The sequence below is a fragment of the Rhyacophila brunnea genome, unplaced genomic scaffold (assembly GCF_057557595.1).
Source record: "Rhyacophila brunnea isolate RB1 unplaced genomic scaffold, BYU_Rbru_1.0 scaffold_4, whole genome shotgun sequence".
Lineage (NCBI taxonomy): Eukaryota > Metazoa > Arthropoda > Insecta > Trichoptera > Rhyacophilidae > Rhyacophila > Rhyacophila brunnea.
Window position 1 is genome coordinate 6,087,007 of NW_028233068.1, and position 14,185 is coordinate 6,101,191.

At 33.3% G+C, this 14,185-nt stretch overlaps 1 protein-coding gene across 7 annotated transcripts in view; it reads left to right on the plus strand.

Moving 5' to 3' along the window:
* LOC147066754 (serine/threonine-protein kinase MARK2-like) overlaps positions 1-14,185 on the plus strand; it is a 275,440-nt gene that overhangs the window by 190,720 nt on the left and 70,535 nt on the right. For 2 of the 7 annotated variants that reach the window (XM_085954151.1, XM_085954152.1), the window contains exon 1: positions 2,474-2,748. The exons of the other annotated variants lie outside the window; for them this stretch is intronic. The gene's annotated coding sequence lies outside the window, so the exon portion shown is untranslated. Of the gene's footprint in view, positions 1-2,473; positions 2,749-14,185 lie in introns of those variants that run through there. 7 annotated transcript variants of the gene reach the window in all.

Sequence of the window (14,185 nt, forward strand, 5' to 3'; positions counted from 1 at the left end):
ATGTACTCTTTTTCTTTTGGCATCAATTCGATAGAAGGGAGAATGTTGCCCTTGTTGGGCGACTTCAAGATTCCCTGTCGGCAACGTTTACTCTGATGCTTCTATTGTGTGTGCGAATCATAGACTCATCTGCGGAGTAAATTTTGTGTTGAAAGTATGTGCTTAAATATTTAACATAATACATATGTTGCGTAGATAACTCATCATTTTATTGTTACATGAAAGAAAGTATCTGTCTAACAAGAACGTCATATATTATTATGTAAGTTCCACTATAATATTCTTAAATCGATTTTGACGTTTTACCCCATTCCTGTAAGTCAACCGATTATAAACTTATAATTGTGTATTTATATTTCAATGAGATATAAAATGTGGTATTGTATACCAAGTACTTTCACAAAAGTGCTGTGTGCGAATGTTGAAAACATTTATGCGGACAAATGTGTGCTATAAAATATTATGATGTACATATTGAAGTCAGTATTTACTTTGTTTAGCCTTAGAAGCAGTACATAACATATGATTATTTTCGGACATACATAATAAACACTTAGGCTTTATTATTCTTATGGCACTATAACCCACTGTCCGCAGCGTCCAGAATCTGCCTCCAAGACCCCTGGGCAGCTTCCACCTAGTTTTCCACTCCCGGTGTCTTGGGGTCGCCGTCAACACTATAATAAATCGCATCTTAATAAATATATTCCCCGAACATAATATTATCTTGCATGGGCATGTGTTTTGGGTTATAAACCAAGTTTCCTGAACATACACAATTGTCATCTCATCAAATGGCATCTCAGGATTTTAGAATGCATAAACTCTGCGAGAAACTGAAGCAACAATAATTGTATTGTTTTGTTTTCAATGTATTTAATTTATAGTTATCAAGCATTCATCGACGTATTATTTCGCCTTCCATTTTGTTCTCGCCCTTAATAAAGGGTCGCAGGTATATGAAGCTGCCCACCGTTTCAAAAATATTTTTGAACAACCACCCACTTAGAAATTCTCAGCTTATGTATTGGGTAATATATATTTTCCGATAAGTGAAGTGTGGTAAAATAACCATTCTTTCAATAGATTTGCCAACGGCCAACGTATCTCACTTTAATAAAATTTGTATAGCTTTTTTAATTTGATAAAAAAAAATGTAATAAATTAATGTCGACGTCACGGCGCACGCCCCCGTCTCTCCGCCAGCGCGTGACGTATATCAGCCCCCCTCTACGTTTTTATTATGACTTCCATCTCGTTCTCTCGCCGATAGTTTTATTCATCTCAAACGTGTCTTGGCAATGTGATCCGGTGACAAAAGTTTTTCTCTTACCTATATTAATTATTGATGAAAATTAAATCATATATTTACTTTTGATATCTCATTAATGCAATATTTTCTATTGCTATCTGGAGAATCATCTGCTTTTCAGCTTTCAGACCTCAGATTTTAAGCCCGTGACCACTGACTGACTAGCTTATACACGTATACAGTATATTTATATACCTTTGCATAGGAAATATATGAATGTTTAAGTTCAAGTGGACGTGTTAAAATAGGTCAAGTACATGAATGCAGATTTTCAATATGTACCTACCCTTGATGCAACGTAGGTAGAATTTAATTTTCAACCTCATACAAAATACCGTGTATGGTATGTGACATTATTTAATCGAAATGGTATGGACATATTAGCAGAACAGGACAACGATGCCGTACACACGCAGGCAAGGATAATCCGCATCATTATTGCAACTTAGGTGAGGTCATGTTACATCAACATTAATCTGCTCACGAATGAATTAAATTTGTATAAGCAGAACAAAATGTTTATGGGCAAGGTAATTTACGAGGATTTTTTTATTGTTTGGGAAAACAAAAACGTGAGAATCGACAAAATAACACTAATTTACAAAAAAATAACATAATATTATAACGTATGACTAAAAATTACATAATATAGGATCCTGGCTAGCGAGCGACACGACCAAATGAAAAACTCTCATAGAACACATAGAAAGTGAACAGATCCGAGAAATTTGGGATATCTGCGCTCGAGGAAGAAGTGGAAGAAAGCTATGGAATGCACACGCGAATCTGTTGCATGGAAGAGCCATTCCCAAATGATTGATAGAAAGCTGGGACTCAACATTGTAATAAATGAAGAAGAAAAATAATAATGTTTATATACGAGCTTAAATAATGTAATACGAGCTTTCCTAACTCTGTAAAAGTCAGTTCCCCTGCTGCCAAAATGTTGATATGTGATTTTGACATTTCGACAGTAGGTATAATTATTAATTCAAGAACTAACTACTACGTTTTAGGATTAGTACCTACTATATTGTTGTAAACCAATGTCACGGGTGCTTAAACAGGCGAAAAAAAAAGTTGGCAGCTTTGGGAACAACTGGTTTTCCGCTACCTCTCTCGCTCTCGTGTCTGTTGAATAATCTCCCGCGTTGCCGTGTCAGTGCATTTCGGCCGCTGTTGCGCGTGCCCGGTTCTATTCGTTCAATGCGCGCGCGGGAACGACGATTTGCTGTTCCTTTTTTAAAAATTCGTTATTTCTCTTACGTATTAGGAAGTTTATCCCAAACGGGACGTGATAACAAAATATTAGTGAATAATAATATGTGCATTTAAAATAAAAAGTGTATTTTTGGCTTGCTCATTGCTAGTCATGCACGAAGGCAAAAGAACGCGCGACTGTTCTGTATTTGAAATTTATTCATTTTACATACAAGGTTCGTTGTAAATCGAGTGTTTGAAATGGCAGATGGATGTTTTTAATCAAATTCAAACTTATACAATATTTTTAATTCGCTGTATTGTGTTTTATTGAGAAAATACCGTCGCGAGTGTCATAGTTTTTTTATCTGACAGCATCAATAAAGTCTTGAGGCCGTTTAACTTTGGTCAACGAACTTTTTATCAATCCTTTAATAACTAATTATTTTTGAGGTTAATGTGTTTTGTCATCGAAATCCATCGTAGTTACCTACTCCTGGAGCATTTTTTAATTCTTTTTAATTTGGTATAATTCCCCGGTTGTAGTGACAAAGAGTTTCCACCGTAAATCGTGAGGTGTCCAGCGAAGTGTGCAATAGATAGAATTTTCCCCGCATCTGCCAATGGGTCGCCTGACGTCACGTCGGCAGATTTCTCCATAGTAGAGTTTTTCGCAGCGGGCTGCTGAACCCGCGGGTGTAACTTTGGCAAAAAATTCTATTGTCAATATTCTCTCAGGTGTGTTTCTATTCGAGCCGACATTGTGCAAAGTGAATTTGGAAATCCAACAATCAAGTGTCATTCATTGTTTGTGTGCAAGTGCAAAAAGTGTTAGGTGTACGTATTATTATTATATATAATAATAACACACATCTACTTCAACGTATTGATAGATAAGTTAATAAATACTCGATGGATGACACAATCGATTCGTCAGCAGATTTAAAATGCGGCCTCGAAACAGTTCTAATCAGTCACTCAAAACAAGCAGTTAGATACAATAATTTAAAAAAAAAAAACACTAATACTTGTTTATGATTGTGATTGACATCTTCAATTATAATTATTTTTAGTTAGATAATGTGATTCTAGGAAAGAGTTTAAAATTGATATCTTTAACGTTAGTTAAGTTAAATTATAGTTAGTTAAGTTATAATTATTTATGGTTTTTATTTATCGTGCGGATCTCAAAATCAATCCCAGTGCCTTGGGCCTGCCCACACGTCCTTAAACCCGGCACTATAAGTACTCTATATCCAATCATCTCATGTGATTGAATTGTTTTCATCTTGGATTGGATTGCTAATAATTATAATTTTTCGTCATGATAGTTATTTTTCATTTGTCAGATAAATTAAACTTGAATAAAGATTGATGTGATTGCGTACTCGTCTAAAGAAAATTATGTAATATTTATACAAAGTTGACAATCTGTTATGTGAGTTTGAGTATACCCGAGTATTATTTTAAGCTTTTTTTTGTGTATTTTTCAGTTGACTGCCCAAGCTTTGGTGTAATAGCTAATATCACCAGGTAGAAAAAGTATGTTTCATCGATTCTCCCGTTCCAGAACGGAAGTGACTATTAATAGGTACTTGGGGTGGATGTCGCCGTGTCTCTTACAGAGTGTCTTAGTTCGACTTCACAATCTAAAATATATTTAAATAATTCGAATGGCTTGGACGAAGTAATCGTGGCAAGTCGATCGCTTCTGAAAGCTGCAGTAAAATAAGATACATTGATTGCTGTGTCGTGTTATTTAGCAATAAATAATATACGGAACGTGACGTCTATTTCATCATGACAAGTCGTCTTGGCCAGGGTCAAGCAATAGCCATTTATTGATTTGATAAATATAATTTGCATGTGTCGGCCGTGCTCGGGCGAGTACACTCGGAATTATTTTTATTTGGCTGTTTTTAATTACGGCGGATGAAGGATGTGTGATTGCTAATTATAAAATAAATTATAATACAATATGATTTGAAAGCCAATCGGAGGGTCCGCCTTATTAATGTTTCGCTCTAAAATCCCGCCAAGGACAAGCGTATGCGATTGTTCCGTTTTTGAAATTTTAATTGTAAAACTTATTCGTAGTTTGAACATGCATGCATTCTCTGCATTCATAATATGGTATGTATTTGATGATGGCGTCTATCTAGTTACTTAGGCTTAAATTGATTCAGAAAAATATAAATTTTTACTAGTAGATAATACCATTAATGTTTACATTATTACCTAACTTGAAATCATAGTATTTAACGATATGATGGCGTCTATCTAGTTACTTAGGCTTAAATTGATTCAGAAAAATATAAATTTTTACTAGTAGATAATACCATTAATGTTTACATTATTCCCTAACTTGAAATCATAGTATTTAACGATATATTCAGTATTTTGGAATTCGTTATTATCAAATCATTTTACTAATGTCAGATAAAGTACCTACCTATTGTCAAAGGCATTTTTTACTTACGACACATAACTACTATTTATATAGTTCATGTTTTTTTTGGTGGAATAGTACCTACGTGTACTTACCTATCTATTTGATAAGAAACATAATATCACCTACGTGTACTTACCTATCTATTTGATAAGAAACATAATATCACCTACGTGTACTTACCTATCTATTTGATAAGAAACATAATATCACCTACGTGTACTTACCTATCTATTTGATAAGAAACATAATATCGTACTAGGCGGCTCTCGTGGTGCAGTGGGTAAGGCGCTGGCCTTCCACCCGAGAGTTCTGGGTTCGATTCCCGGTCACGACATAAAAATTTATGTGTTTTTCTCAAAGCCTGGGTGTTTGTGATTGTTCAAAATTACTAACAAACCACCTTGTACGAAAAAGCAAGGACATGGTTATTAATAATTCTTAAAAAAAAATAAAAATATCGTATTAAGAAGTTTTCTGATTAGCACATTGGCATATTGGAATAAAATGCAATTTGTTACGGAAATATTGAGAAACATATTTTTTCATTATTTTTAATTAGCTAAATTATCGCTAAAAGTCGTCAACTGGTCGATCCTCGTGTAAAAGGCACGTTAATAATTAAATTATTTGTAGTCGTCCCTACGTGACAAGTTTGCATCCGACATTGATACAAAATATATCAAACAAATTATTACAAGTAATTATGAACTACAGTGAAGAGATCTGATGTTCAATATTGAGTAAGTCGATCGACAATTTAACTGTTTCAATTTTTATTCAATTCTCATTTGTGGATATCGATTATTTTAGAGTACCTACTGTCCGATATAAATAGTATATTATTTTTCATTGTATTGTGAAATTGAAAGCTGGTATAGTCCCTATTCATAACTGCATGTCGACATTACAAAAATTCACAATACATAATATGTGTGTATACAGGAATAATACAATAATACTATGTATTATTATTTTAATCACTAATTTATTGCGTTACGTTCCCAATCCCATATGTAGTGGTTACATGTGATGACGTTTCTTAAAGAGAAATTATTCTACATTAATTATTTAACTATCGTTGCTAAGTTGGTTAGTGGGTTTTATGCCAGATAAAGGATTTTTGAGTGTGCATTTAGAGCTTGCTAAAATCGGAGCTGACATTTATATCCAAATCCCGAGATTTTGAATTTAATATCTACCTCCATAGTTTTCATAAAAACACTTAAATTTTTACTGCCAATTATCACGTAAATTTTAAAAGGTGGCCGTATTTTGTCAATAGACTTTATAAACAACACCCCGATCTCGATCCTGTGAGGATTTTTTTGAATTCTAACCGCGGTGACCACACAATTTTTCATTTAACCCTAAAACGAGACGAGAGAAAGACCTAAAACAAATATTTTACCCACTGTGCCCACGATGGCCGAGTGGCTTACGCTTCCGTTTATAATGTCGTGAGTCAGAGGTTCGAATCCTGGGTCTGGCTAATATTGTTTTCAATTTGTGTTTGAGTCAGAGTATGGACCCAACAGGTTGAGCAAGTGACCAACATCCATTTCACGTAAAAACAAAAATTTGTTAATACATACAAATCTCCACTCCGGAGGCCCACGTGATGTTATTAGGATCGGAAATGGTCCAAAAATATTCATCTTTTACCACTTCTGCTACAATACAAGTTTGTAAACAAGAGTTGGCGATCCCCCTCACCAATATAATATAAAGTATCCCGATCGGTTGAAAAGTCTAGTTTACATTAGGTAGGTACTACTTGTTGATGATTCATATTATCGTTTTAAAATGGATAAAATACGACACGATCATGTGTCAGTTTTCAATCACTAATTATTTGTTTACGTAAATAATAGGTATGTTTCATTACGATTGCGTCTAATATCTAATACGGCCTCTTCTTCGAAGTCCACACCCAGTTCTGCGCAACTGGTGTGCCTTCTTTATCTTCTGGCCGTAGTATTGATAAATTTTAACAGGCCTCCACTAATAAAATCGTGTCTCTATTTTTCTGAATCACAGTGATTAATGAAAGTCACTGGACTCTTCAGTCAATCTGACTACCCCCCTTAATATAATAAATCAAACGATTGAATGACAGCTCGCCGAGGTAAGTGGCGTCGTGTGAACAGTTAAAACCGCTCGTTATTCGATTGTATCCGCAGATTGTGAAACGTTGCCGAAGAAGACGATCAATGACTTCCGCACTTTCTTTTGTTATTGCAGTTACCAGCCGTCCAGCGTTGGCAGATGATTTTTACAAATTTCAGTAAATTTGTTTTCATACCCATAAAAACATATGAAAATTAACATTTCACAATCAATTCAATAAAATGGTGTTCCGCGTGTAATTTTTTCCTATGCAAATAGTATCTACATTCGATAAAAAATCATGCAAGTAATTATTTTATTTCGCCACCTAAATATCGGTAGATTTTTTTACCTACATTTTACAAGCCATGGCAAGACTGCGAGTGCCATCATAATGGCACATGTGCCCACTCAAAAATAACGTAATTATTATAAAACTTGGTCTCATTTTTTTTTTTTTTTAAGTTCACATGTAATCCATAATTGTACAAATAATACAAGTATGTAAGTTTAATATACTTACCTACTTGTGTATTATTAAATAATGTCTTTGATGATAAGAAAAAAATATTTTATCTAGCGATCATAACTTGATCTTATTCAAAGCTGTTTCGGTCCATTGCCCTATCGGTATCCGAACATCTCTCCTCTCTCATACCACTTCTTCATATGTAGGTAGTTTGATTCTCAACATAGTAATAAGGTTGATTCTACGTGATTAACACCAGTTCCATTAATCAAAGCCTTTTATAATATTTTCACAATCTTTTGTACGTAAGTCTTATTTGGCGATTATAAACCTTGTTTAGTAATAATACGTAATCATCAGTCAAGTCTATCCACTATTGATTGAAGGCCTCTCCTAGCTCCTGTTTTTTCGTTCCCTAGCTCTTCAGCTTTATGACGAACATTCACTCTTCCATTCCAGGCGCTACTAATGGACCCTTAATGTAAGATTAAGATACGCAATACATAGTATCCTTTAGTCTTACAGATTGTTTAATTGTCTTCGCCTTTCCGAACGTCGGGTGTATCGATGATTTCCCTATTATTTTCATTCAAAAATGACACAATAAATTCTTCGTTTTAACACTGAAATCGAATAAAACGTCTTTTCAGCACTTTCTTATTTCCCTAATGACACACACACAGTCTCACAAAATCTCACTACCGTCCCACCTCGAACAAAGAAAATTTCACAACTGAATAGGTATGTATCAACTAATCGTTTACGTTCACAAAGTAGGTGGATCCGAGAGGTACTTGTGACTCTCAATAGAATCGCTAAGTACTTATTGAAAAAGGTTTTAATTTCGGAATTGAATAAATCCTGGACCTGTATTAATTATTTATTTTCCCAGTGACTGACTTTTATAATAATATTCTCCTTTCTCAAACTTATCAGTACTTACATAATATATTAAGATTAGGGAATCCAATCCCGAGCCAAAATTCTGATCCCGGGATTTCGGGATTACAATTTGATAATCCCGGGATCCCGGGACTGGTCCCGGGATTGGTATTTTTTTCCGTTGTTGATATAAAATTTTTATATTTACAAATAACATTGATAAAATCGGTCAAAAATAAATCTAGTATAATTTATACTATTTAAGACATTTATTGTTAATATTGTATACGTTCAATCTTGGAAATACACAAGTTTAATGGAGTAAATAATATTGTAATATAAATAAAAATGTGAATTTAATAAGAGATTGCTGTTTCTGATAGTAAAGACATAATGAATGGATTAGCGAGATTTAAAATATTAAAGCAAATAATCATGGCGTACTTATGGCCTTTCCACATCATAAATCTAATTAGTCAGCCAAATATGAAACTACCGTAAAACGTATGATATCATGGTAGAATTACTTTGTTAAAAGTGCGAAGTATTGTTTTTTTCAATCTTTCTCATTTTTAATAATTCATGTGAAAAAATAAAATGAACCGGTAACCTACACATGGGTATAAATCAAACTTCATTCAAACTCAGTTTATTTCTAATGTAGTTATTTTTTATTAAAAGTATTTTTTCTGTTTTATTTTCGCTTTTCTTTTATTTTCCATAAAAATTGATAAAAAAATCAATCCCGAAATCCCGGGATTATGTTTATCAATCCCGGGATTCATAGGAATCGAAAATAGCTCGGGATCCCGGGATCCCGGGATTCGGGATCCCGGGATTGGAATCCCTAATTAAGATATTATCAAACAATTTCGTGTTCCATTGAATGTGTTTATAAACCACGTTATTACCTAATTAATATAGGAATACTAGTTAACCTGGTTTTCCTTATTGTTTAAAATAGCGTTTACTTGGCAGATTTTTTAGAAAGTTTTACTTAATTTGATACCATTGCGAAATATGGATGATATACCTACATCATACTATTTAAATTATAATAATATGTACCTACAGCCAAACCTATCAAACAATTCTTCCGTTTCAAATCGTTATAATGTATTGAAATATATATATATATATATATTTGCCTGCCTGCCGACATGATATAATATTATATTCACTAATAAGTTCGAATACATTTTTATGAATTGTCTATCGTATGGGAACACGAGAACACTTTTAACAATATTTAACATTTAACAATAAACTTCGAATGTTAGACACCCTATTAACAATTTATAATCGAAGAATGCTGTTTTTAATGAGTAGAAGTACCTACAAAAATTAACATCTGTAAAAAGTCTGTATATGAAAAATGGGCCTATATAGCATCAAATAAATAATATTATGTAATATTCTTCCTATAACATGTCCAAATTATTATGCCTCTGTTATATTATGAATATTATGCCGGGTCCACACCGAAAACAAGTCGCGCGACAACTCGTTAAATTTTACGATAAGCATGATAATTATCGTAAAATTTCTTAAGCAATTATGATAATTATCGTAAAATTTAACGAGTTGTCGCGCGACTTGTTGCCGGTGTGGACCAGGCATTATGATAGCCAAAGAACAAAGAATTTGTCACACTTTACTTTATAAATTATACGAGTATAATGCTGGGTCCACACCGAAAACAAGTCGCGCGACAACTCGTAAAATTTTACGATAAGCATGATAATTATCGTAAAATTTCTTAAGCAATTATGATAATTATCGTAAAATTTAACGAGTTGTCGCGCGACTTGTTGCCGGTGTGGACCAGGCATAATATTCATCGAATAAAATTCTCATTGCTACTGTAATTGCTGATTTAAGGCGTTATCTATCAAAATATGTATTAGCACTATAACAATACGAAAAGAAATAACAACATTGAAATGTCAGTACCTACACAACCACTTAACTAGGAAGACCCAAGTTGTCCAACCAGGGAACTCACATATAATGGGAACGGAAATACATAACGGGTAAGGCGATAGCAGGTAACCGACTCGAGTAAGGAAGAACCCGGGTTAAACTTACACACGTGTCAAGAATATGTTTTACGTCGAATACTGAAAACTGCTCTCGGTTTATACATTTACGCTCATTTAATGTTGGTGTATTACACACACTATTGCACTTGCATAATGCGTGCTTCATTTTCGTAGGACACACACACATTCAAAACCCTGCATCAATATGCGGCTTATTGAATATTGCCTATCGGTATTCTATTTATTATCTGTTCTGTGTGTCCAACCATTTTCTTGAAATGTGAAGAAGTACCTATGTAGGTACAACTTAATGGTAAAATAGTTTTCGTCTGGTAATTTTGTGTTATTTTTAAATTTAGTAGGGGGTTCCATTATGCCACGATTCCCCTAAATTAGTTTATACTTTAAACCAGTGGTCTCCAACCTTTATGTTACTACGCCTCCCTTTAAAAAAAATCTAATCTTGGCGCCTCCCCCCCTTTATTTCATTAAATAATACAGACACTTTTTTAACACACAAGTTTTTACTACTTACTTATATCAAATTCATTTTTCAATTAATTTTTTTTTCATGCGACGAATGAGCTTGTTTATTACCACAATCAATTTTAAAAGAAGTCAACCAAATTCATCATCGTTCATTGACAAAAATTAATGAATTCTATCAAGAGCTCCACATAGTGAATAGGGCCCACAGGCCAGTATCTTTCACCCATATATTAAAAATATTTAATAGCTCTGAAACAAAGCAGCGCTGCAGGCGACTTTTTTTACTATTAATAAAATTATATGAAAAATGCAATAGCAAACTAACCAAGATTTTTGTTTGCTTCAATATATCTGGCGTAGAAATCATTTAAAAGTGGAGACATGTATTATTGTTATATTATATTAAAGAAATCACGTCAAAAACAGTTTAAAAAAAAAATATCACACCCTGCCTACACGCTTCAGTTGACACTTTAGCTACGAGTGACATTTAAATTTGAGGTTATTGTTTTCATGCAACCAGCGGTCGTTTTGTGCATTACCGAAACAGAGCGTTTGCAAAAGCGCCATTTCTAAATTTCTCCGCTCCAAATATTTTTTTAATAGGATTTAAATATATGTATTATATATTTAAATAAACATTCATGCACTGAATTTTCACTGTTACGTTAAGATATGAACTTTTATTTATTTGTAGATATTATGGTATAAAAAATAATTTATTCAAAAATTTTGGCGCCTCCCCTGGCAATAGATCGCGCCTCCCCTGGGAGGCGCGCCTCCCAGGTTGGAAACCGCTGCTTTAAACGATACTGTCTTGAAAGCTATAATATGTAATTTTATTAACCATTAGTTCGTAGCAGACCGAATCCATTTTAGTTAACCAAATTAGGAAAGAATAAGCTCTCGCAATTTGCTCGGTCCAGTGCAACATCCCCCACGTCTTTCCATTGTAACCATCCATCGGGTGGCATCTTTCAATGTGAGAGATGATTAGTCAGTAGGTACTGCGAGTATCGATGTATGTGGATTCTGCTCTCTGGATTAATTATTAATCTTATCTGTCGATCGTTAACTATGAAATATATTTTATTATTAATTTATTTAAATACATAAATGCATGCTTAGTCAATGCTATCAATCTTACCTTGCCTTTGTATGGTAGATAGCGGAGTATTGTTGATTTTTATCACACCTGGCACAATTTCTTTTTTGGTTCGGCTGTCGATAAAGTATTTTTTATTGCGCCCGTCACCTTTTTATTTGCATTACCTAATAAAATGTTCAGCGGTTTGCCATTTACAATATGAATTATACTCGATTCAAACAGTTGATTTCCGAATTATTGTATTGGCATAGTTTTTTTTTTTTTTTTTAAATGTTTCCATGATTTGTGGCACATTATTAATTGAGTGGGAATATTTATTTTCTACCACTCCATTTCAATAATTTGATAAATCACAGTATTCATAAATATTATATAAATTTAATATTCTCATACGGGACTTGTTCTCAATCTATTCTCAGTCTCGTATTTTTAAGTGCTAGCTGTAGTTTGGTTTTCAATTATAATTAATTTAAATTCAAAGTCCGTCGTAGGTAATAATTATGGTTTTCAATATATCGCCTACCATGTCATATTATCACGAAGGAAGATTAAATGTAAATATTGTGTTAATTTGCTGGTCTGTCACAATATTTACTTGTCATTGACTAATCATGTAGGTACCTATTGTTTAAATAATCACACTAATGGAATTGCGTATACAATTTGTTGACTTTTTACTTGAAAATTGGTTTATCTTTAGAGTTCCTCCATAAGGTTATCATCAGTCGTCATGCTCTGTTGACCTGTTATACATACATACTTGCTATACCTACACTCATCCCACCAATATGTGATATGACGTGCTCTTCCAACATTTTTTTATTTCAGCGGTAGGCATATTTTATAGGTTTCACAAAATAAAGCCATAATTATACAGCAGAGTAAAAATATACATAAGTACTATACCTACGTATGTGGATTAACTGTAAGTATATTTTGTTGTAGACTGATGACACCTAGATTTCAACAATTTGTACTAATAACCGCATATATTGGCATAATTTGGCTGTTGGGATACCGATTCAATGTTCGCATCCGACGTCAAATTGAATATTTAAATCTAATCAGAATGTGTGAATATACTACGTTTTATAACTGCTTGTAAGAGGTTCAAAATACAACTAATTGTGTATTTAATAACCAGTAGAAATTTAATAACGACTTTAGAATTTCCAGTTAGTCTTTAAATTCTAATCTAGACATAATAATAATAATATGAGTCTAATAGTTGCACGATTTTAATTTTATTAATTAATTATGAAAATAGCACTATGGGTTTCTTTGGCGCTCTTTGTTCTATTAAAATTACTTAGTATTAATTAGTAGGCAGGTACATAATGATAAATATATTATGATTTTCCCAGATATGTATTTTTATATATTAAATTTATCTTTGGTGTAAAAAAAAAACTATACCCTCTATTACGTTAGCAAAGTTGCTTCTGTATTTCTGTACTTCAGTACCTATATGTGTTGTCATATAATTTATTATAGAGTGCCAAAATTTCAGTCCGTGTCAGTCATTATCAACATAATAATAACATTATGTATTTGGTAAACGGAACTAATTACTACACTATTGGTATTGTAGCTAAATACTCGTAATACGGCATTTAATTTTTAGTCGTGTCGGCTGAAGAATTTGTTCCTATTCGTTTATCTATTTGTGAATTGATACGTTACCCCATCGTCTTCGTATATTATGTTTCAAACCAACATTACAGTGTTATAAATTTCTTCATTCAAAATTGATTTTTTTCTCTTAAATAAAACAAACTGGCTTATCACGACGTCGCATTCTTTAATTTCCTTACAATAATTTGTGTACTTTTATTTAACCGATGTTGCATATCGCATGCATTCGAGCAATCATTCCCGTCATACCCCACAAAACTCTCGAGAACAGTAATGAACGAATTAATGTGACGATGTAGGTACATATCGATGATTGTACAGATGCTTTCGAGGACCTGTTGACCTCATCCTCATCAAAGTCATCATTCTCAAGGTAGACGGCCTTCGGAATGTTGATATCATATTACCTATTACCCAAGTAATTGAAGCTTATTTTTACATTACGTAAACGTAACGTAAACAATGACTTAACACGCTTTTCGTAGGGAAA